Below are 26,812 nucleotides of genomic sequence, written 5' to 3' on the forward strand. Positions count from 1 at the left end.
ATATATGAAGAAAAATGATATATATACAATGGGACAAGACAACCAAAACAGACATCCCCACTGCTACGCCATCTTGGATGCATCTCTGTCACTCTCTTCTATGTCTCTCTCTCTTTTCTATGTGTCTCCCTCTCTCTCCTATGTGTCTCTCTCTCCTATGTGTCTCTCTCTCTCTCACACACACACACACACACACACACACACACACCTTTCACACCTTTCAGTCCTTCTCAAGAGGAAGTATAGATGGGTAGAGTGGAGAGGTGGGTGGGTGGGGGGATGGACAGGCTACAAGTCACTAGAGTTTAGATACAGTTAGTGATCGACACGTTGAGATGGAACGCACCTGTCCTCTACTCTGTGAGTTGAATATTATCTAAATGGTTTAATGTCTAGATATATGTTAATATCTATATAGTTTAAAATCTACATAGTTTAATATCTGTATAGTTTAATATATATATATATAGTTTAATATCTATATGGTTTAATATCTGTATAGTTTAATATTAGTACAAAAAAAAAAATGCATGAAATTAAATGTATGCATTCACTACTGTAAGTCGCTCTGGATAAGAGCGTCTGCTAAATGACTAAAATGTAAATATCTGTATGGTTTAATATCTGTATAGTTTAATATCTGTATATTTTAATATCTATGTAGTTTTATACCTGTATCGTTTAATATATATATGTTTAACATCTATATGGTTTAATATCTATATGGTTTAATATCTATATAGTTTAATATCTATATGGTTTAATATCTATTTGGTTTAATATCTATTTGGTTTAATATCTATATAGTTTAATGTCTATATAGTTTAATGTCTATGTAGTTTAATATCTGTACGGTTTAATATATATATGGTTTAAAATCTGTATAGTTTAATATCTGTATGGTTTAATATCTATATGGTTTACAGTTCTTCTTAATCGCTTTGGCAAATTTTTTTCAACCCTGGAAATGTTTAGAGGTTTTTTCACCAGTCAACCCTGGAAATGTTTGTTATGTACAAATGTCAGTTTTGTTCTACTTTTTTGTTGACACTATATAAGAATGTCAGTTTTGTCTAGCTGAATGCTATTGTGTATCACACTGAGCTTTTAGATACCAATTTCAACATTACGTAAAAGTTCACTGGGAAAGTCAAAACTCTACAATACTGTAGTACACAGAAAAATGGACATTTGCATGTCCATTTTTACATATTTCTTACATGTAAAGTCATATTCTAATTATGGCGCCGTTCTTAGGAAACTATGCAGTACTTTGTTTTTTTTATGCATTATTTTCTACATTTTTACCCCAGGAAATGTTAAGTCTCATTACATACAGCCGTGAAGTTCTATTGGATATAAGAGCAACGTCAACTTACCAGGAATACGACTTTCCTGAAGCGGATCCTCTGTTTGGACCACCACCCAGGACAATTGATCGGATCCTAGTAGGCGACCCAAAACAACAGTGCCACAGAAGGGGCAGACGGAGTGGTCTTCTGGTCAGGCTCCGTAGACGGGCACAATGCTCACCGCTCCCGAGTATACTACATGCCAATGTCCAGTCTCTTGACAACAAGGTAGACGAAATTCGAGCAAGGGTCTTCCAGAGAGACATCAGAGATTGTAACATTCTCTGTTTCACGGGAACATGGCTAACTCGGGATACGTTATCAGAGTCGGTACAGCCACCCGGTTTCTTCACGCATCGCACCAACAGAAACAAACATCTCTCTGGTAAGAAGAAGGGCGGGGGTGTATGCCTTATGATTAACTAGTCGTGGTGTGATCATAACAACATACAGGAACTCAAGTCCTTTTGTTCACCTGACCTAGAATTCCTTACAATCAAATGCCGACCGCATTATCTACCAAGAGAATTCTCTTCGATCATAATCACAGCCGTGTATATTCCCCCCCAAGCAGACACATCGACGGCCCTGAAAGAACTTCATTGGACTCTATGTAAACTGGAAACCACATATCTTGAGGCTGCATTTATTGGGGATTTTAACAAGGCTAATCTGAAAACAAGGCTCCCTAAATTTTATCGGCATACTGAATGAGCGACCTGGGCTGGCAAAATTCTGGATCATTGCTACTCTAACTTTGCTACTCTAACTTCCGCGATGCATACAAAGCCCTCCCTCGCCCTCCTTTCGGCAAATCTGACCACAACTCCATTTTGTTGCTCCCAGCCTATAGACAGAAACATAAACAGAAAACGCCCGTGCTCAGGTCTGTTCAACGCTGGTCCGACCAATCGGATTCCACGCTTCAAGATTGCTTCGATAACTTGGACTGGGATATGTTCCGGATAGCATCGGACAACAACAGTGATGTATAACGCTGATTCGGTGAGCAAGTTTTTTAGCAAGTGCATCGGTGATGTTGTACCCACGGTGACTATTAAACCTTCCCCAACCAGAAACCATGGATTGATGGCAGCATTTGCGTAAAACTGAAAGCGCGAACCACTCCTTTTAACCATGGCAAGGCGACCGGAAACATGACCGAATGCAAACAGTGTACCTATTCCCTCCGCAAGGCAATCAAACAAGCTAAGCGTCAGTATAGAGACAAAGTAGAGTCGCAATTCAACGGCTCAGACACAAGACGTATGTGGCAGGGTCTACAGTCAATCACGGATTGCAAAAAGAAAACCAGCCCAGTCAATGTCTTCCACCCAGACAAACTTAACAACTTCTTTGCTCGCTTTGAGGACAATACAGTGCCACTGACACGGCCTGCTACCAAAACCTCAAAACCTGGTGAGGGTAGGAAACAACATCTCCACCCCGCTGATCGTTAACACTGGGGCCCCACAAGGGTGCGTTCTCAGCCCTCTCCTGTACTCCCTATTCACCCATGACTGCGTGGCCATGCACGCTTTCAACTCAATCATCAAGTTTGCAGACAACATTACAGTGGTAGGCTTGATTACCAACAACAACGAGACGGCCTACAGGGAGGAGGTGAGGGCTCTCGGAGTGTGATGTCAGGAAAATAACCTCACACTCAACATCAACAAAACAAAGGAGATGATCGTGGACTTCAGGAAACAACAGAGGGAGCACCCCCCTATCCACATCGACGGAACAGTAGTGGAGAAGGTGGAAAGTTTTAAGTTCCTCGGTGTACACATCACGGACTAACTGAAATGGTCCACCCACACAGACAACGTGGTGAAGAAGGTGCAACATCGCCTCTTCAACCTCAAGAGGCTGAAGAAATTTGGCTTGTCACCAAAAACACTCACAAACTTTTACAGAAGCGCAATCGAGAGCATCCTGTCGGGCTGTATCACTGCCTGGTACGGCAACTGCTCCGCCCACAACCGTAAGGCTCTCCAGAGGATAGTGAGGTCTGCACAACACATCACCGGGGGCAAACTATCTGCCCTCCAGGACACCTACACCGCCCGAATACACAGGAAGGCCAAAAAGATCATCAAGGACAACAACCACCCGAGCCACTGCCTGTTCACCCCACTATCATCCAGAAGGAGAGGTCAGTACAGGTGAATCAAAGCTGGGACCAAGAGACTGAAAAACAGCTTCCATCTCAAGGCCATCAGACTGTTAAACAGCCATCACTAACATTGAGTGGCTGCTTCCAACATACTTACTCAAATCTCTAGCCACTTTAATAATAAAAAATAGGATGTAATAAATGTATCACTCGTCACTTTAAACAATGCCACTTTATATAATGTTTTCATACCCTACATTACTCATCTCATATGTACATACTGTACTCTATACCATCTACTGCATCTTGCCTATGCCGTTCAGCCATTGCTCATCCATATATTTATATGTACATATTCTTAATCATCCCTTTACATTTGTGTGTGTATAAGGTAGTTGTTGTGAATTGTTAGACTACTTGTTAGATATTACTGCACGGTCGGAACTAGAAGCACAAGCATTTCGCTACACTTGCATTAACATCTGCTAACCATGTGTATGTGACCAATCAAATTTGATTTGCTAAATAGTGAACAGAAAATTTGCCACAAAATGACATCCATGCAAAAAACTAAACAAAACAAAAAACAATGAAAAAAACCTGCGGTAGTTCAGTAAAAAAAAAACAGTAAAAAACAATAAAATGTACCTCACACTACAAGTTCCCATCTTTCTCCCTTGTGATGCACTGGAGGAAAAATCTCCTTGCCAGGCGCAACCTGATCTCCTGTGATGTCATCACAAGCAGCATTCACCTAATCTTGAGCCCGATAGTCATATACTTTCCACCTGCTGAAAAAAACTCTTCTATCAGATTCAGGAATGGGGAGGATGGTGGAAGGAACTCCATTGTTATCCTTTCATGGGCAGCAAACCATTCCCTAACAATGTTCGTTCCGTGGAAGCTGACATTATCCCACACAATTACATAATTTTTAGGAAGGCCAGGAGAGGTTGGGTGTTATAGGGACCAATGTGTGGAATATGTGTGTTCACACCATTCTCAGATATCGCAGCACACATTGTAATATTTCCCCCACGTTGGCCTGGTGTGCCAATTGTGGCTCGGTGTCCAATGAGATTGCGGCCACGTCTCCTGCCTTTGGCCAGATTGAACCCAGCTTCGTCCACAAAAACAAGAATGTGGGTCATTTCATGTCCTTCCAGCTCCATTATTTTCTATATAGTAACACAGAAACAGAATATAAAGTTAGTTTTACAGCCTATTCTAGAATCAGACAGTTTAGTAAACTAGAAATGTTTTCTGTTCTTATGGGTATCTACAACTTCAGGAAGAATATACAGGCATCATTGAAGTACAGTAAAACTCACTGTACAATATACCATGTTCACACCAATGGTTTACCTGGACATACTGGTACCACAGCTCCTACCTGGACATACTGGTACCACAGCTCCTACCTGGACATACTGGTACCACAGCTCCTACCTGGACATCCTGGTAGCACAGCTCCTACCAGGACATACTGGTAGCACAGCTCCTACCAGGACATACTGGTAGCACAGCTCCTACCTGGACATACTGGTACCGCAGCTCCTACCTGGACATACTGGTACCGCAGCTCCTACCTGGATATACTGGTACCGCAGCTCCTACCTGGACATACTGGTACCGCAGCTCCTACCTGGACATACTGGTACCACAGCTCCTACCTGGACATACTGGTACCACAGCTCCTACCTGGACGTACTGGTACCGCAGCTCCTACCTGGACGTACTGGTACCACAGCTTCTACCTGGACATCCTGGTAGCACAGCTCCTACCAGGACATCCTGGTACCACAGCTCCTACCAGGACATCCTGGTACCACAGCTCCTACCAGGACATCCTGGTACCACAGCTCCTACCAGGACATCCTGGTACCACAGCTCCTACCAGGACATCCTGGTACCACAGCTCCTACCAGGACATCCTGGTACCACAGCTCCTACCAGGACATCCTGGTACCACAGCTCCTACCTGGACATACTGGTACCACAGCTCCTACCAGGACATACTGGTACCACAGCTCCTACCTGGACATACTGGTACCACAGCTCCTACCTGGATATACTGGTACCGCAGCTCCTACCAGGACATACTGGTACCGCAGCTCCTACCTGGACATCCTGGTACCACAGCTCCTACCAGGACATCCTGGTAGAACATCTCCTACCAGGACATACTGGTACCACAGCTCCTCCACTCTGTCACTATTCCTCTCAAATGGCACCTTGTACAGTTGTTTAACAGTCATTTGATTTTTTTTTTCAAAACCATGTCTATAGTGGAAATGCTGACAGAATTTATATTTGTGAAGATGTTGTTGTCATTTATGATTGCACTTTGGATCTCTTAGTCTGATGGAATTGTTGGCTATGACCATGTTGTTGGCTGGATATGACCATGTTGGATATGACCATGTTGTTGGCTGGCTATGACCATGTTGTTGGCTGGCTATGACCATGTTGTTGGCTGGCTATGACCATGTTGTTGGCTGGCTATGACCATGTTGTTGGCTGGCTATGACCATGTTGTTGGCTGGATATGACCATGTTGTTGGCTGGATATGACCATGTTGTTGGATATGACCATGTTGTTGGCTGGCTATGACCATGTTGTTGGCTGGCTATGACCATGTTGTTGGCTGGCTATGACCAATCAATCAATCAAATGTTTTTATAGACCTTCTTACATCAGATGGCTTTTCATAGCCAATCATTCAGAGTATCCCTCCCACTCCTGCTGTCTCTAGAGAGTTGAAAAACGCAGGTCTGGGACAGGTAGCACGTCCGGTAAACAGGTCAGGGTTCCATAGCCGGAGGCAGAACAGTTGAAACTGGTGCAGCAGCAGGGCCAGGTGGCCTGGGGACTGCAAGGAGTCATCAGACCAGAGTCCTGAGGCATGGACTTAGGGCTCAGGTCCTCCGAGAGAGAGAAAGAGAGAAAGAGAGAAAAACAGAGAAAGAGAATTAGAGAGAGCATACTTAAATTCACACAGGACACCGGATAAGACAGGAGAAATACTCCAGATATAACAGACTGACCCTAGCCCCCCGACACATAAACTACTGCAGCATAAATACTGGAGGCTGAGACAGGAGGGGTTGGGAGACACTGTGGCCCTGTCCGACAATACCCGCGGACAGGGCCAAACAGGCAGGATATAACCCCACCCACTTTGCCAAGCACAGCCCCCACACCACTAGAGGGATATCTTCAACCACCAACTTACCATCCTGAGACAAGGCCGAGTATAGCCCACAAAGATCTCCGAATGACATCACCAAGAGGTAAAATATATAGTGAAAACAATAGTGGTCCTAAAACGGAGCCTGGTGGAACACCGAAATGTACAGTTGATTTGTCAGAGGACAAACCATCCACAAAGACAAACTGATATCTTTCCGATAGATAAGATCTAATCCAGGCCAGAACTTGTCTGTGTAGACCAATTTGGGTTTCCAATCTCTCCAAAAGCATGTGGTGATCGATGGTATCAAAAGCAGCACCAAGATCTAGGAGCACTAGAACAGATGCAGAGCCTCTTGGTCTGACGCCATTAAAAGGTATTTTACCACCTTCACAAGTCCAGTCTCAGTGCTATGATGGGGTCTAAAACCAGACTGAAGCATTTCGTATACATTGTTTGTCTTCAGGAAGGCAGTGAGTTGCTGTGCAACAGCTTTTTCAACAATTTTCGAGAGGAATGGAAGATTCGATATAGGCCGATAGTTTTTTATATTTTCTGGTTCAAGATTCGGCTTTTTCAAGAGGGGCTTTATTACTGCCACTTTTAGTGAGTTTGGTACACATCCGGTGGATAGAGAGCCGTTTATTATGTTCAACATAGGAGGGCCAAGCACAGGAAGCAGCTCTTTCAGTAGTTTAGTTGGAATAGGGTCCAGTATGCAGCTTGAAGTTTAGAGGCCATGATTATTTTCATCATTGTTTCAAGAGATATAGTACTAAAACACTTGAGTGTCTCCCTTGATCCTAGGTCCTGGCAGAGTTGTGCAGATTCAGGACAACGGAGCTTTGGAGGAATACGCAGATTTAAAGAGGAGTCCGTAATTTGCTTTCTAATGATCATGATCTTTTCCTCAAAGTTCATGAATTTATTACTGCTGATGTCACGTCCTGGCCAGTATAAGGTCAATTGGTATTGTAGTTTGGTCAGGACGTGGCAGAGGGTATTCGTTTTATGTGGTTCGGGGTGGTGTGTTTTGTTGAAGGGGCATTTGGTTTAAGTATTCCGGGGTTTTTGGGCACTGTTTGGTTTTCAGGTATTCTATGATTAGTCTAGTATGTCTGTTTCTATGTTTGGTTAATTGGGGTTGGGACTCTCAGTTGAAGGCAGGTGTTGTCTATCTGCCTTTGATTGAGAGTCCCATATATTAGGGTGTGTTTGTGTTTGTTATTTGTGGGTGATTGTTCTGTGTTAGCCTTGTAGACTGTCAGTAAATCGTTCGTTTTCTTGTTTGTTGTTTTGTATTCGTTTGGGAGTGAATAAATGTTCAAAATGAACAATCACATACCTGCTGCGTATTGGTCTACCTTTTCCACCGACGATACCTGTGACAGCTGAAGTGAAAGCCATCCTCTCTTGGGGAATGCTGCTTTTTAGTTAGCTTTGCGACAGGATCAAAAAGAAATGTCGAATTCTTCTTATTTTCCTCAATTAAGATGGAAAAATAGGATGATCGAGCAGCAGTGAGGGCTCTTCGATACTGCACGGTACTGTCTTTCCAAGCTAGACGGAAGATTTCCAGTTTGGTGTGGCGCCATTTCCGTTCCAAGTTCCAATTTTCGGGAAGCTTGCTTCAGAGCTCGGGTATTTTCTGTATACCAGGGAGCTAGTTTCTTATGACAAATGTTTTTAGTTTTTAGTGGTGTGACTGCATCTAGGGTATTGCGCAAGGTTAAATTGAGTTCCTCAGTTAGGTGGTTACAGATTTTTGTACTCTGACGTCCATGGGTAGGCGGAGGGAGTCTGGAAGGGCATCAAGGGCATCTGCTTAAACAACTTCTTATGGGTACCTGGGATGGTAGCGTCCCACCTGGCCAACATCCAGTGAATTTGCAGAGCGCGAAATTCAAAAATACTCAAGTCAAATATTTAACATTCTTGGAAATATGTGTTATACATCAAAATAAAGCTTAACTTCTTGTTAATCCAGCCGCTGTGTCAGACTTCAAAAAGGCTTTACGGCGAAAGCATACCATGCGATTATCTGAGGACAGCACCCAGCACACAAAACATTACATACAGTTACCAGCCAAGTAGACTAGTCACAAAAGTCAGAAATAGCAATAAAATGTATCACTTACCTTTGATGATCTTCGTATGGTTGCACTCACAAGACTCCCAGTGTCACGACTTCCACCGAAGGTGGCTCCTCTCCCTGTTCGGGCGGTGATCGGCGGTCGTCGTCGCCCGGCCTACTAGTTGCCACCGATCCATTTTTCCTTTTCGTTTGTGTCTGTCTGTTTTGTTTTGTTTACACCTGTATGCTATTAGTAATTTTGTGGGTTTATTAACCCCCGCTCCTGCTATTCTTTGTGCGGGATTATTTTGCTGTTGTTGCTACGGTAGAGGTGCGTGTTTGCGCCGCAGGGTTTTTTTTTCCTCACGTTCGTATATTACCGTTGTAGTTGTTTTTGGAGTAGAGGTTTCTCCTCCATGTGTGGCGTTTATTTCCCTGTGTGTGGCGACTTCGGTGGGTGTGTTTCCCCACCTGTGGTTGTCGTGTTTGCGACGTTAAATAAATGATTGTGCTAGTCAGACTTCATTGCTCTCCTGCTCCTGAACCTACCTCTTCTTAGGAGGAATATAACACCCAGTTACACAATAAATGTTTGTTTTGTTCGATAAAGTCCCTCTTTATATCCAAAAACCTCCGTTTTGTCGGCGTGTTTTGTTCAGTAATCCAATAGCTCAAAGGCAGTCACAACAGGCAGACGAAAAATCCCAAAAGTATCAGTAAAGTTCATAGAAACATGTCAAACGATGTTTATAATCAATCCTCAGGTTGTTTTTAGTCATAATAATCAATAATACTACAACCGGACAATAGCTTCGTCAATATAAAAGAAAAACAAGAAAGGCGCCCTCTTGGTGCGCTCAGTAAACAGGTCTGGGGACATTCCACTATCCACTTACTCAAAGTGGTCTTACTCCCTCATTTTTTCAGAATACAAGCCTGAAACTATTTCTAAAGACTGTTGACATCTAGTGGAAGCCATAGGAAGTGCAATTTGAGTCCTAAGTCAATGGATACTGTAATGGCATTCAATAGAAAACTACAAACATCAAGAAATCCCACTTCCTGGATGGATTTTTCTCAGGTCTCCGCCTGCCATATCAGTTCTGTTATACTCACAGACATTATTTTAACAGTTTTGGAAACTTTACAGTGTTTTCTATCCAAATCTACTAATCTACTAATTATATGCATATCCTAGCTTCTGGGCCTGAGTAACAGGCAGTTTACTTTGGGCACGCTTTTCATTCGGAGGTGAAAATAGTGCCCCCTACCCTAGTGAGGTTAATGGGGAGAACCGGTTGAAAGTTTCTGTCGGCTGAATGAGCGACACCGGTTGAGCATTCCAGCAGCATTTCCCTCCAGAAGCCATGAGAAAATTGTCCGGCTGCGGGGACCGTGCGAGGGGATTTATACTAACGTTACTATCTGTACTTACTGGTGGCACAGACGCTGTTTCAACCTTTCCTACAGTTAAATTACCCTTGCCTAACGATTGCGTCTGAAGCTGGGCTTGCAGCACAGCTATCCTTGCCGTAAGGCGAAAGTTCTCCTGTATATTATGAGTACAGCGACTACAATTAGAAGGCATCATGTTAATGTTACTACTTAACTTCGGCTGGTGGAGGTCCTGACGAACCACGTCCAGATAAAGCGTCCGGAGTGAAAACATTTAATGAAAAAAATTGAGCGATGAAAAAAATAAAATATATAAATCAGTAATTAAAAAGTAAAAACCGTTGGCTTGGCAGGTGGCAAAGTAAGGTTAGCAACAAAACGAACAGCAGCACGTAAACAAGTCTGCAAGTTATGACTGGAAATGACAAAAAAGATCCCTCTCTATTTAGGAGACAGTAACAGGACCATGTTGTTGGCTGGCAACGACCATGTTGTTGGCTATGACCATGTTGTTGGTTATGTCAATGTTGTTGGTTATGTCAATGTTGTTGGTTATGACCATGTTGTTGGCTATGACCATGTTGTTGGTTATGACCATGTTGTTGGTTATGTCAATGTTGTTGGTTATGACCATGTTGTTGGTTATGACCATGTTGGCTGGTTATGACCATGTTGTTGGTTATGACCATGTTGGCTGGCTATGACCATGTTGTTGGCTATGACCATGTTTGCTGGATATGACCATGTTGTTGGTTATGACCATGTTTGCTGGCTATGACCATGTTGGCTGGATATGACCATGTTGTTGGTTATGACCATGTTGGCTGGCTATGACCCTGTTGTTGGCTATGACCATGTTTGCTGGATATGACCATGTTGTTGGTTATGACCATGTTTGCTGGCTGTGACCATGTTGGCTGGATATGACCATGTTGTTGGTTATGACCCTGTTGTTGGTTATGACCATGTTGTTGGTTATGACCATGTTGTTGGCTGGCTATGACCATGTTGGCTGGATATGACCATGTTGGCTGGATATGACCATGTTGTTGGCTGGATATGACCATGTTGTTGGCTGGATATGACCATGTTGGCTGGATATGACCATGTTGTTGGCTATGACCATGTTGGCTGGTTATGAACATGTTGGCTGGTTATGAACATGTTTTTGGCTGGCTATGACCATGTTGTTGGCTGGATATGACCATGTTGTTGGCTGGATATGACCATGTTGTTGGCTGGATATGACCATGTTGTTGGCTGGATATGACCATGTTGTTGGCTGGATATGACCATGTTGTTGGCTGGATATGACCATGATGTTGGCTGGATATGACCATGTTGGCTGGTTATGAACATGTTGGCTGGTTATGACCATGTTGTTGGCTGGCTATGACCATGTTGTTGGCTGGCTAGGACCATGTTGGCTGGATATGACCCTGTTGTTGGCTACAACCCTGTTGTTGGCTATGACCATGTTGTTGGCTATGACCATGTTGTTGGTTATGACCATGTTGTTGGCTGGTTATAACCATGTTGTTGGTTATGACCATGTTGGCTGGTTATGAACATGTTGGCTGGTTATGACCATGTTGTTGGTTATGAACATGTTGGTTATGACCATGTTGTTGGCTGGATATGACCATGTTGTTGGCTGGCTAGGACCATGTTGGCTGGTCATGACCATGTTGGCTGGATATGACCCTGTTGTTGACTGGTCATGACCATGTTGGCTGGCTATGACCATGTTGGCTGGCTATGACCCTGTTGTTGGCTATGACCATGTTGTTGGCTGGATATGACCATGTTGTTGGCTGGATATGACCATGTTGTTGGCTGGATATGACCATGTTGTTGGCTGGATATGACCATGTTGTTGGATATGACCATGTTGTTGGCTGGCTATTACCATGTTGTTGGCTATGACCATGTTGTTGGATATGACCATGTTGAAAATGTCTGGTTCTTGCAGATGGCTGAATGCTGCTGGCTAGGACCATGTTGGCTGGTCATGACCATGTTGGCTGGATATGACCCTGTTGTTGGCTGGATATGACCCTGTTGTTGGCTGGATATGACCCTATTGTTGGCTGGATATGACCATGTTGTTGGCTGGTTATGACCATGTTGAAAATGTCTGGTTCTTGCAGATGGCTGAATGCTGCTGCTCTGTCATTAGCATGAGGTCATTTTGCAGTCCTATATATGACATGTAGAATTCACACATACATCATGTTGCAGATAGTATATTGTATTCAAATTGTGCTGTATATTACATCATACATTTCTTATGATACATTGTGATTTACAGACTTGCATTTACCTTTACAATAGTTGCTGTATTATTGTGATTGAAATGCTGTATCAAAAGTAAAGAACAAGTACATATTTACCTGTTTTCCCCGTACGGAATGTTCGCACAATTGATCACACTGTGGACCTGTTTACATTAGGCTGTCCTCTCTGACCAGCCTCTTCCACTGTAAGTCCATAGTTGACACTGTGGACCTGTTTACATTAGGCTGTACTCTCTGACCAGCCTCTTCCACTGTAAGTCCATAGTTTATGACACTGTGGACCTGTTTACATTAGGCTGTCCTCTCTGACCAGCCTCTTCCACTGTAAGTCCATAGTTGACACTGTGGACCTGTTTACATTAGGCTGTACTCTCTGACCAGCCTCTTCCACTGTAAGTCCATAGTTGACACTGTGGACCTGTTTACATTAGGCTGTACTCTCTGACCAGCCTCTTCCACTGTAAGTCCATAGTTTATGACACTGTGGACCTGTTTACGTTAGGCTGTACTCTCTGACCAGCCTCTTCCACTGTAAGTCCATAGTTTATGACACTGTGGACCTGTTTACATTAGGCTGTACTCTCTGACCAGCCTCTTCCACTGTAAGTCCATAGTTTATGACATGGTCCACAGTTGTGGCTCTGATTTCATCAGGGACTCTTATTCTTTGCCTTCTAACTAATATGTCTTCCCCTTTCACCACCACCACCACCCCTACCACCACTACTACCACCACTACTACCACCACCACTACCACCACTACCACCACCACCACTACCACCACCTCCACCACCACCACAACCACCACCATCATCCACGCATTCTGACACTTCTTCTTCTATGATGTCTTCCCCTAACACCACCACCACCTAACACCAGCACCACCACCACCTAACACCACCACTAATACCACCATCACTTATACCACCACCACCACCACTACTAATACCACCACCACCACCCATAGTGGGGTCATATTAGTTTGTATCTGAGTCTCCTCTTTCCATAGTGGGGTCATATTAGTTTGTAGCTGAGAGTCTCCCCTTTCCATAGTGGGGTCATATTAGTTTGTATCTGAGATTCTCCCCTTTCCATAGTGGGGTCATATTAGTTTGTAGCTGAGAGTCTCCCCTTTCCATAGTGGGGTCATATTAGTTTGTAGCTGAGTCTCCTCTTTCCATAGTGGGGTCATATTAGTTTGTAGCTGAGTCTCCTCTTTCCATAGTGGGGTCATATTAGTTTGTATCTGAGAGTCTCCTCTTTCCATAGTGGGGTCATATTAGTTTGTAGCTGAGAGTCTCCCCTTTCCATAGTGGGGTCATATTAGTTTGTATCTGAGAGTCTCCCGTTTGTAGCCAGTTCGGACGGAACAGCTGCACTGACTTCAAACGAGTCCCTTGACACTTTTGGGGTCGTAGAGCAAAATGCACTTTCCACTGCAGATGCGGAAGTCCAACATAGGTGGATATCTGTGGACCAAGGCGCAGCGTGAGTAGAGTTCCACATATTTATTACAGTGACACTTCCAAAAACAACAAAGAATTAACAAATGTGCCATTCACATAGGCACTAAATAAAACAAAATCCCACCACGCAGGTGGGAAAAGGGACACACTAAGTATGATCCCCAATTAGAGGCAACGATATTCAGCTGCCTCCAATTGGGAACCATACTCACACACCAACATAGAACTATAATAACTAGAACACCCCCCCTAGTCACGCTCTGACCTATTACACCATAGAGAACCCTGACAATGGTCAGGGCGTGACAATATCTCTTAAACTGAAGGATTTAGATGGGGATGGTTGTAATATTGTCACGTTCGTGGTAATGGACAGACCAAGGTGCAGCGTGTGTTGAGTTCCACATCTTTTTTATTAAAAGTGTAACTTCACAAAAACAATAAACCAACAACGAAACGTAACTTCAGTGGTGCAACATGCACAACACAAACAATATCCCAAAAACGCAGATGGGAAAGGACCACACTAAGTATGATCCCCAATTAGAGACAACGAATATCAGCTGCCTCTAATTGGGAACCATACTCAAACTCAAACATAGAAAATCATCGACTAGAACACACCCTAGTCACGCCCTGACCTACAACACCATAGAGAACCCAGAGGGCTCTGTTAATCAGAAATGTGTCAATATACTATTAAGGAAATTAATATCTGTGGTACCGCTCAATGTTTACATCATGTAGAAATAGTGATAGTTCTCTCTGTGTGTTTCAGTGTTTACATCATGTACCATAGTGATAGTTCTCTCTGTGTGTTTCAGTGCTGTTGAGTACACTGGTATACTGTAGCCTCGGACAAGGTGGAGGTGAGAACATTTCTCTATATTCATCACCTGTTCTATAATAGTAACATTTATCTATATTCATCACCTGTTCTATAATAGTATCATTTCTTCCTGGTCTCTTCATGTCTCCAGTCCTTATTCTCTTAGTAAAGAAGGTTCCATAAAGGATCTCCAATTGTTCTAGCTGCAACACATCACAGGATATAATGTTTTACTCTGTGTTGTGAGATACAGACTCAAATATATTAGCCTCATAATGACTATAATGACTATAATGAAAACCCTGTGTGGGGTGTCAATAGCTAGATCTACTGTCTCTATTATATTGTGACAGACCAGCTAGATCTACTGTCTCTATTATATTATGACAGACCAGCTAGATCTACTGTCTCTATTATATTATGACAGACCAGCTAGATCTACTGTCTCTGTTTCAGTATAAAGCCTTGTCTAGACCAGGACATAATCTGGAGCTAGATCTACTGTCTCTACACTCTTAGAAAAAAGGATTCCAAAATGTTTTTTCAGCTGTCCCCAAAGGAGAACCCTTTTTGTTTCCAGGTAGAACCCTTTTGCCATTTTGAATGCTTTGTGGAAAGGGTTCTACATGGAACCCAAAAGGGTTCTGCATGATAACATAAAGAGTTTTACCTGGAACCCAAAAAATGTATTCAAAGGGTTTCCAATGGGAACAGTCAAAGAACCCTTTTAGGTTCTAGATCGGACCTTTCTAAGAGTGTATGGCCAGGCTATGGTTGCTGAGTCTGGACATAATTATTGTCTTCCTTTGTTTGAATTATTTGATTTGTTGTGCTAATTTGATATCACTAATTATGTATAACTCCATAACTTTTTCACTCATCTTTATTCATGATTCATGATTCAATTCATGGCAGCCTCCACATTCATGTAGAAGTGTTTAGAAACATATTCTATTCTAATTTACAATAAAAGTGACTCCAAAATGACACAATATATCATTTACCTTTCATTTCTATTGTGCACAATATAATGTGAAACACAACACAACAACATCCGGTGAAATTGCAGAGTGCCAAATTCAAAATTCAAAATTGTAATATTAAACATTCATGGAAATACAAGTGTGTTACATCATTCAAAAGCTTAGAATCTTGGTAATCTAACTGCGTTGTCAGATATCAAAACGGCTTTACGGTGAAAGCATAGCCTTCGATTGTCTGAGGACTGCGCCCCATGTCAACATATACACTGCTCAAAAAAATTGAGGGAACACTAAAATAACACATCCTAGATCAGATTGAATGAAATAATCTTATTAAATAGTTTTTTCTTTACATAGTTGAATGTGCTGACAACAAAATCACACAAAAATAATCAATGGAAATCCAATTTATCAACCCATGGAGGTCTGGATCTGGAGTCAAACTCAAAATTAAAGTGGAAAACCACACTACAGGCTGATCCAACTTTGATGTAATATCCTTAAAACAAGTCAAAATGAGGCTGAGTAGTGTGTGTGGCCTCCACGTGCCTGTATGACCTCCCTACAACGCCTGGGCATGCTCCTGATGAGGTGGTGGATGGTCTCCTGAGGGATCTCCTCCCAGACCTGGACTAAAGCATCTGCCAACTCCTGGACAGTCTGTGGTGCAACGTGGCGTTGGTGGATGGAGCGAGACATGATGTCCCAGATGTGCTCAATTGGATTCAGGTCTGGGGAACGGGCGGGCCAGTCCATAGCATCAATGCCTTCCTCTTGCAGGAACTGCTGACACACTCCAGCCACATGAGGTCTAGCATTGTCTTGCATTAGGAGAAACCCAGGGCCAACCGCACCAGCATATGGTCTCACAAGGGGTCTGAGTATCTCATCTCGGTACCTAATGGCAGTCAGGCTACCTCTGGCGAGCACATGGAGGGCTGTGTGGCCCCCCAAAGAAATGCCACCCCACCCCACACCATGACTGACCCACCGCCAAACCGGTCATGCTGGAGGATGTTGCAGGCAGCAGAACATTCTCCACGGCGTCTCCAGACTCTGTCACGTCTGTCACATGTGCTCAGTGAGAACCTGCTTTTCATCTGTGAAGAGCACAGGGCGCCAGTGGCGAATTTGCCAATCTTGGTGTTCTCTGGCAAATGCCAAACGTCCTGCACGGTGTTAGGCTGTAAGCACAACCCCCACCTGTGGGTGTCGGGCCCTCATACCACCCTCATGGAGTCTGTTTTTGACCATTTGAGCAGACACATGCACATTTGTGACCTGCTGGAGGTCATTTTGCAGGGCTCTGGCAGTGCTCCTCCTGCTCCTCCTTGCACAAAGGTGTAGGTAGCGGTCCTGCTGCTGGGTTGTTGCCCTCCTACGGCCTCCTCCACGTCTCCTGATGTACTGGTCTGTCTCCAGGTAGCGCCTCCATGCTCTGGACACTACGCTGACAGACACAGCAAACCTTCTTGCTACAGCTCGCATTGATGTGCCATCCTGGATGAGCTGCACTACCTGAGCCACTTGTGTGGGTTGTAGACTCCGTCTCATGCTACCACTAGAGTGAAAGCACCGCCAGCATTCAAAAGTGACCAAAACATCAGCCAGGAAGCATAGGAACTGAGAAGTGGTCTGTGGTCACCACCTGCAGAACCACTCCTTTATTGTGGGTGTCTTGCTAATTGCCTATAATTTCCACCTGTTGTCTATTCCATTTGCACAACAGCATGTGAAATTTATTGTCAATCAGTGTTGCTTCCTAAGTGGACAGTTTGATTTCACAGAAGTGTGATTAACTTGGAGTTACATTGTGTTGTTTAAGTGTTCCCTTTATTTTTTTTGAGCAGTGTATTTCAAACCAGCACAGGCGACACAAATCATAAATGGCGATAAAATAAATCACTTTCTTTTGAAGATCTTCCTCTGTTTGAAATCCCAAGGGTCCCAGCTACACAATGAACGGTAGTTTTGTTTGATAAAGTCCTTCTTCATATCCCCAAAATTCTGTTTAGTTGGCACCATTGAATTCAATAATCCACTCGTTCAAACTTTTTGAGTATAGAGCCAAAAGAAGAAAACATGCTGAAAAGTCCCAATAATTACGGAGGGCACTGTATTGTCGTGTCTTTGGGGTACCATTAAACGGAAGATATGTTTATCAATTAGCTCCTTGTAATTATTATCACGCGATTAAACTGATTAATCGTTTAATTGTAATTAACTAGGAGATCGGGGCACCAAGGAGAATATTCAGATTACAAAGCTATAATTTTCCTAATATAACTTTCCTGTACTATAATATTATATTCTATTATAGTATAGGCCGATTATCTTCTAGTTTAAATGGCGTATTTTACCTCTAGTCCAGTCTCATTCCAAACGTCCGTAAATTGTTGTATCTGCACGAACCCAGTCTTTACTAAAATCATCCATACATCATTTGTCTTAAAATCATTTATTTACTACACTAAGTAATTAACAGAAAAACATACAAACAGTAATTATAGTCACAAAGGATTGGTATAGGAATGTGCCCTACTGGCTAACAAGCATGGCTGGTCTGTTAGACAATGGGTCATAAACGGTCAGCTGAGAAGTTTACACAGAGTTCATTAATATTAACAATTGACAATTGAAGGCTCACTCATTCGGGAACAATTGCAATCAATATATATATTACGCTCATGTGTCGTGATCCTTGTTCGAGAGTTCTGTTCTGTTGGGGAGTTTTGTCCGCGTTCTCTCTCTCTCTCTCTCTCGGTTAGAATGGATCTTTCAGAGCGACATTCATTAATGTCGTCATAGAATGGTGGTTTCGTTGGTCTTCGCGTTCGATGATATAATTTACTTAGCTGCAGACTAATAATTAATATCAAAGACTTGTTCTTATTCTGTCGGTATCAATAGTCTAAAAGTTAACCACGTGGTATGGTTCACTTTCAGTAGAGGAATTGGAAGGTAAAACCTATTAGCCAACGGAGTGTAGGCCTGGTCTGTAGAAATGTAAATCCGGGGGTGTTTTATAGTGCCCATAGAACAGCTTGTCAAATGACGCCTGGTCCTGTATGGGTCCCTGGGGCGTGCCTATGACTGAGTTAGATTTGGTTACAGAAATACAATTCTATCACATTACATCAGTACAATAGCATCTCAATGTCTTACAAAAGCTTTATCCTTATTAATACATTCCATACACCCATATGATGCAAGTCTTAAGCTGAGTCTATTATATAAACAGTTCTATGGTAATATGGCTATATTGTCTATTCTGACTATCACAAAATTGTACCAAGCGGATCAGTTCGTAGCTGGATTCTTCACCAATCTTCCATACTTTCTCCAGCACACACAAAATGTCGCTTGGCTCTCCAATTCTATGAGTTGGAAGAATTTCCTGTGTCTCGCTATGGGCCATGTGGCCAGAGACTCTCCTGGAATTTTAGAGTTTTTACGACCCTTTACACACAGGGTGGATTGGGGGGGAAGGTAGGGGGGGGTGCAATTGGGAGGGGGTCAACTGTCCTCCTGTACCAAAAGAGGCCAACGTCATGACAGTATATACAGTTGAAGTCGGAAGTTTAAAACTCGTTTTTCAACCACTCCACAAATTTCTTGTTAAAACTATAGTTTTGGCAAGTCGGATAGGACAACTACTTTGTGCATGTCACAAGCAATTTTTCCAACAATTGTTTACAGACAGATTATTTCACTTATAATTCACTGTATCACAACTCCAGTGGGTCAGAAGTTTACATACACTAAGTTGACTGTGCCTCAGCTTGGAATATTCCAGAAAATTATGTCATGGCTTTAGAAGCTTCTGATAGGCTAATTGACATCATTTGTGACAATTGGAGGTGCACCTGTGGATGTATTTCAAGGCCTACCTTCAAACTCAGTGCCTCTTTGCTTGACATCATGGGAAAATAAAAAAAAAATCAGCCAAGACCTCAGAAAAAAAATTGTAGACCTCCACAAGTCTGGTTCATCTTTGGGAGCAATTTCCAAAAGCCTGAAGTACCACGTTCATCTGTACAAACAATAGTACGCAAATATAAACACCATGGGACCACGCAGCCGTCATACCACTCAAGAAGGAGACGCTTTCTGTCTCCTAGAGATGAACGTACTTTGGTGCGAAAAGTGCAAATCAAGATGAAGATGTTGGAGGAAACGGGTACAAAAGTATCTATATCCACAGTAAAACGAGTCCTATATTGGCAAAACCTGAAAGGCTGCTCAGCAAGGAAGAATCCACTGCTCCAAAACCGCCAAAAAAAGCCAGACTACGGTTTGCAACTGCACATGGGGACAAAGATCGTACTTTTTGGAGAAATGTCCTCTGGTCTGATGAAACAAAAATGGAACTGTTTGGCAGTAATGACCATTGTTATGTTTGGAGGAAAAAGGGGGGAGGCTTGCAAGCCGAAGAACACCATCCTAACCGTGAAGCACGGGGGTGGCAGTATCATGTTGTGGGGGTGCTTTGCTGCAGGAGAGACTGGTGCACTTCACAAAATAGATGGCATCATGAGGGGGAAAATTATGTGGATATATTGAAGCAACATCTCAAGACATCAGTCAGGAAGTTAAAGCTTGGTCGCAAATGGGTCTTCCAAATGGACAATGACTCCAAGCATACTTCCAAAGTTGTGTCAAAATGGCTTATTAAGGACAACAAAGTCAAGGTATTGAGTGGCTATCAAAGCCCTGACCTACATCCTATAAAAAAATGTGTGGGCAGAACGGAAAAAGTGTGTGCCAGCAAGGAGGCCTGCAAACCTGACTCAGTTACACCAGCTCTGTCAGGAGGAATGGGCCAAAATTTACCCCACTTATTGTGGAAAGCTTGTGGAAGGCTACCCGAAACATTTGACCCAAGTTAAACAATTTAAAGGCAATGCTACCAAATACTAATTCAGTATATGTAAACTTCTAACCCACTGGGAATGTGATGAAAGAAATAAAAGCTGAAATAATTCATTCCGTCTACTATTATTCTGACATTACACATTCTTAAAATAAACTGGTGATCCTAACTGACCTAAAACAGGGAATAGTATAGCTATCAGACTGACCTTCTCCATGACCCTCTCTCTCTCTCTCTCCCTCTCCCTCTTTCTCAGTTCTCCCTCTTCCAGCCTCTCTGAGTGTCAGTCCTGACAGATCTCAGTTCTTTGAATATGAGTCTGTCTCTCTGAGCTGTGAGGTTCAGGGGAACTCTGCTAGATGGAGAGTGGTGAGGAACACATCGAGAGGAATCCTTTCAGAGTGTAGTACTGACTGGGGAAAACAACAAGGGTCTTCATGCAACGTGTCACTAAAACCATCAGACAGTGGAGTGTACTGGTGTGAGTCTGGGTCTGGAGAACACTGCAATGCTGTCAACATCACAGTACACGGTATGTCCACAAACACCATCAACTAACATTATAGTGTTTAGTGGTTCATCTGGTTTCAGATAGCTGATGTTATGTTTATATATTATATGCAGCTGGTGCTGTGATCCTGGAGAGACCTGACAAAGGGCAGAAAGGGTCTCATTGAATCTGGTGTTGACTAGTAGAACAAATCAAAGTTGAACTCAGATGTGATACAGACTCAGCTCTGGAATATATTACAATAGAACAGATATCAGAATGTATCTCTCTCTGTCTACCTCCCTCTCTTTTTTTCTCCCTCTCCCTCTCTCTCTTTCTCAGTTCTCTCTAATCCAGCATCTCTGATCGTCAGTCCTGACAGATCTCAGTTCTTTGAATATGAGTCTGTCTCTCTGAGCTGTGAGGTTCAGGGGAACTCTGCTGGATGGAGAGTGGTGAGGAACACATCGAGAGGAAACCTTTCAGATTGTGATACTGACTGGGGAAAACAACAAGGGTCTTCATGCATCGTGTCACTAAAACCATCAGACAGTGGAGTGTACTGGTGTGAGTCTGGGTCTGGAGAACACAGCAATGCTGTCAACATCACAGTACATGGTATGTCCACAAACACCATCTACTAACATTATAGTGTTTAGTGGTTCATCTGGTTTCAGATAGCTGATGTTATGTTTATATATGATGTTTATATATTATATACAGCTGGTGCTCTGATCCTGGAGAGACCTGTTTATATATGATGTTTATATATTATATACAGCTGGTGCTGTGATCCTGGAGAGACCTGTTTATATATGATGTTTATATATTATATACAGCTGGAGCTGTGATCCTGGAGAGACCTGTTTATATATGATGTTTATATATTATATACAGCTGGAGCTGTGATCCTGGAGAGACCTGTTTATATATGATGTTTATATATTATATACAGCTGGTGCTGTGATCCTGGAGAGACCTGTTTATATATGATGTTTATATATTATATACAGCTGGAGCTGTGATCCTGGAGAGCCCTGTTTATTTATGATGTTTATATATTATATACAGCTGGTGCTGTGATCCTGGAGAGACCTGTTTATATATGATGTTTATATATTATATACAGATGGAGCTGTGATCCTGGAGAGCCCTGCCCTTCCTGTGACTGAGGGAGATTCTGTGACTCTGCGCTGCAGATATCAGGGAACTCCCTCTGACCTCACAGCTGTTTTCTACAAAGATGGATCCCTCATCAGGACTGAGACTACAGGAGAGATGACCATCCCTGCAGTATCCAAGTCAGATGAAGGACTCTACAAGTGTACCAACTCTGAAGGAGAATCACCAGAGAGCTGGATGACAGTGACAGGTGAGAATATGAGAAACCTTGACATTCAGATTATTTGGTTCTTCTTTACACTGTTAAGTTTGAGACGTTACATTCATAATAATTTGTGTTCTTGTAATCTCGTTTGGTCATTAGACGTAATACATACAGTACCAGTCAAAAGTTTGGACACACACACTCATTCAAGGATTTCTTTATTTTTACTGTTTTCTACATTGTAGAATAATAGTGAAGACATCACATGGAATCATGTAGTAACCAAAAAAGTGTTAAACAAATCAAAATATACTTTATATTTGAGATTCTTCAAAGTAGCCACTCTTTGCCTTCATGACAGCTTTGCACAGTCTTGGCATTCTCTCAACCAGCTTATTGAGGAATATGTTCCCACATATGCTGGGCACTTGTTGGCAGATTTTCCTTCACTCTGCGGTCCAACTCATCCCAAACCATCTCAATTGGGTTGAGGTCAGGTGATTGTGGAGGCCAGGTCATCTGATTCAGCACTCCATCACTCTCCTTCTTGGTCAAATAGCCCTTACACAGCCTGGAGGTGTACTTTAGGTCATTGTCCTGTTGAAAAAGAAATTATAGTCCCACTAAGTGTATCGCTGCAGAATGCTGTGGTTGCCATGCTGGTTAAGTGTGCCTTGAATTCTAAATAAATTATAGACTGTGTCACCAGCAAAGCACCCCCACACCATAACACCACCTCCTCCATGCTTCACGGTGGAAAATACACATGCGGAGATCATCCGTTCAACTAATTTGCATCTCACAAAAATATCAAATTTGGACTCATCAGACCAAAGGACAGATTTTCACCGGTCTAATGTCCATTGCTCATGTTTTTTGGTCCAAGCAAGCCTCTTCCTCTTATTGGTGTCCTTTAGTAGTGGTTTCTTTGCAAAAATTCTATCACAAAGACCTGTTTCACTCTGTCTCCTCTGAACAGTTGATGTTGAGATGTGTCTGTTACTTGACCTGTGTGAAGCATTTATTTGGGATGCAATCTGAGGTGCAGTTAATTGTCCATTTCTGAGCCTGGTTACTAATGAACTAATCCTCTGCAGCAAAGGAAACGCTGTCTTTCTTTCCTGTGGCGGTCCTCATGAGAGCCAGTTTCATCATTGCGCTTGATGGTTTTTGCGACTCCACTTGAAGAATCTTTCAAAGTTCTTGAAAGAATTCCAGATTTGACTGACCTTCATGTCTTAAAGTATTGATGGACTGTCGTTTCTCGTTGCTTATTTGAGCTGTTTTTTGCCATAATATGGACTTGGTCTTTTACCAAATAGGGCTATCTTCTCTATACCAACCCTACCTTGTCACAACACCACTGATTGGCTCAAACGCACTATGAAAGAAATTCCACAAATTAACTTTTAATAAGGCGCACCTGTTAATTGAAATGCATTCCAGGTGACTACCTCATGAAGCTGGTTAAGAGAATGCCAAGAGTGTGAAAAAACTAATCAAGGCAAAGGGTGGCTCCTTTGAAGAATCTCAAATCAAATATATTTTGATATGTTTAACACTTTTGTGGTTACTACATGATTCCATATGTTTTATTTCATAGTTTTGATCTCTTCACTATTATTCTACAATGTAGAAAATAGTAAAAATAAAGAAAAACCCTGGAATGACTAGGTGTGTCCAAACTTTTGACTGGTACTGTATGTTTAAGATAATATTAGTCAAATTGATTATAACTATTTACTGTGTTTCCTCTGGTGTTTTTCAAGATGGGGGCTCTACCTCTCTCCTCCTCCCTCTGTCTGTCTCTGGGTTGGTGGCTGCTCTCTCCATCTCTCTGATCATTCTACTGGTCCTGTTCTGCAAGAGGAACAAACATGTAGCAGCTGAACCCAGAGATGTTATGTATGCTGACGTCAGAATCACACAGGACCCAGAACCCAGGAGAAGGAGAGGTACACACACACACACACACACACACACACAGTACAGTGTCTTTTTGTCTTTAACCCATTGTCTCGTCTCCTCCAGAGAAGTCTAGAGGAGCTGATCCAGTCTACTCTGCAGTGAAGACCTCCAACACCACAGGTACTGTAGTACTGTATAACACCACAGGTACTGTAGTACTGTATAACACCACAGGTACTGTATAACACCACAGGTACTGTATAACACCACAGGTACTGTAATACTGTATAACACTCCAACATACAGACAATCCTCTCTCAGCTGGTCCAGTCTGTGTTAATATCCTCTCTCTCTCCTCTGTTTAGTTCCAGGTGGATCTGGTCCAGTCTGTGTTAATTTCCTCTCTCTCTCCTGTGTTTTGTTCCAGGTGGATCTGGTCCAGGTGATGTGACCTATGCTGACATCAACCACACAGAGAAGAGACAACACAACAGGAGGAGAGGTAGGAGGAAGGGAGAGACCAACAACACTCCCCCTCATCTTTCTGGAGTAAATAATATGTTTAACAATAGTTGTGACCTTTATGTGTTTCTTTCAGAGAACGTTGTTCCAGACCCTGTCTACTCAGCAGTGAAGACAGACAGACAGAGATACAGGTCAGAAGGTCGTTCCAGACCCTGTCTACTATTTTGTTGTGCACCTCACTTTTTGTTCTGATTTACAAATGCAGCACTGTGTAGAGTTTAGATAAACATTGTACCATCTAAACCACTGTGTTTAGTGTAGATAAACATTGTACCATCTGAACTGCTGTGTTTTCTATAACCAAAAATATTGTTGTTTCAGCTCTTTGCAAAAGATGCAAAAACAAAACTTAAGAATGGGAAGCATAGAAATATCTCACAAAGAACAGATCTACCGCTACTTAGATTGGCTTTAAAGCAGTATGACAGATCTATAACAAATATCTATGTGGATTTTGTTGGGTTGCTCAAAAAGTTACATATTGCCATTTTAACAAATGTAATCTGTGTGTCCTTTAGGTAGAGCTGTATCTGGATCCAGGGACGTAATGTACAGACTGAGGTAGGTCCAGATCACTGTATCACTAACCCTAATGTACAGAAATGTACCTAACTTCAAAATGATTGTTATGAATGATGTAGCATGTTGTGTTATGAATGATGTAGCATGTTGTGAGTGTTAATAATGATGTAGCATGTTGTGAGTGTTAATAATGATGTAGCATGTTGTGAGTGTTAATAATGATGTAGCATGTTGTGAGTGTTAATAATGATGTAGCATGTTGTGTTTGTTAATAATGATGTAGCATGTTGTGTTATGAATGATGTAGCATGTGAGTTATGAATGATGTAGCATGTGAGTTATGAATGATGTAGCATGTTGTGAGTGTTATGAATGATGTAGCATGTGTTTTATGAATGATGTAACATGTTGTGTTTGTTAATAATGATGTATGTGATGTGAAGCGCAATCCAAGATGGCGTAGCAGTCAGACGTCTTTGTCCTTCGTCTTGTCGTGTCCCATGTATATATATTTTTATATATTTTTTCTTCGCATATCTTTTTATATTTTTCTAACCCCTTACTTCAAAATACTCTCCTGCAACCCTCCTCACCCAATGTGGTGCGGATCTGCTTTTTCTCTAAAGTATTTTTCTCTACCTCTATTACTAGAATCTCCAACATAAGCTAGCCAGCTAACTGTCCAGCTAAGGGTCATCAGCTAACCTTTAGCTCAGAAAGATCTCGCCAGTTTGTACAACGCGATTCAACCAGAGCATACCGGACCTATTTTTCTCTCCATATCCCCGGATTCCTACCGCAAGCTCTGAACCTTCTGACCTTCGCAGCTAACGTCCCCTGAATGCTACCTGTCTAGAGCACAACGGACTGTTAGCTTACGAGGCCCATCGAATACATTCCGAAGCTACTAGCTAGCAGTCAGCTATCCTTTGCTAGCAGTCATCAGCTACCTTTATCCCGGACAACTCCCACCAGTCTGTACAGCGCGACTCAAACCAGAGCGGGTCGGACTTATTCTTCTCCATATCTCCGGATTCCGACCGCAAGCTCTGAACCTATTATTTATTATATATATATATATATATATATATATATATATATATAATCCCACCTAGAATTATAGCAGCTAACGTCCCATGAACGCACAGCCGCTAATCCGCGGCCTGCTATCTATCTAAAGCACATTGGACTGCTGGCTTAAAAGAGGCCCTTTGGACATATTTCTTTGGCCACTATACATATTTTGCCAATTGGCCTGGTTTACCACACGGAGCCCTGCTGATCCGTCCGCTGATGTAACTGCACGAGGAGGCCACAACAGACTTTCCTCCGTCGCGTCGCCCCTCTAAGGCCTTTCTGTTAGCCTGCTAGCCCGCCGCTAGCTGCCCGAAGCCACGCACTGGACTCTTATGATCACCCGGCTACGCATGCCTCTCCCTAACGTCACCATGCCTTGTC

At 42.6% G+C, this 26,812-nt stretch overlaps 1 long non-coding RNA gene across 1 annotated transcript; it reads left to right on the top strand.

The window, feature by feature from the left end:
• The first annotated feature begins 242 nt into the window (after window positions 1-242).
• LOC123732525 (uncharacterized) lies at window positions 243-21,104 on the top strand. Its single transcript, XR_006763194.1, has 3 exons — window positions 243-360; window positions 14,722-14,766; window positions 20,854-21,104. It is a non-coding gene; the product is annotated as an uncharacterized lncRNA (long non-coding RNA).
• The last annotated feature ends 5,708 nt before the right edge of the window (window positions 21,105-26,812 follow it).

Source organism: Salmo salar, unplaced genomic scaffold (genome assembly GCF_905237065.1).
Source record: "Salmo salar unplaced genomic scaffold, Ssal_v3.1, whole genome shotgun sequence".
Classification (NCBI taxonomy): Eukaryota; Metazoa; Chordata; class Actinopteri; order Salmoniformes; family Salmonidae; genus Salmo; species Salmo salar.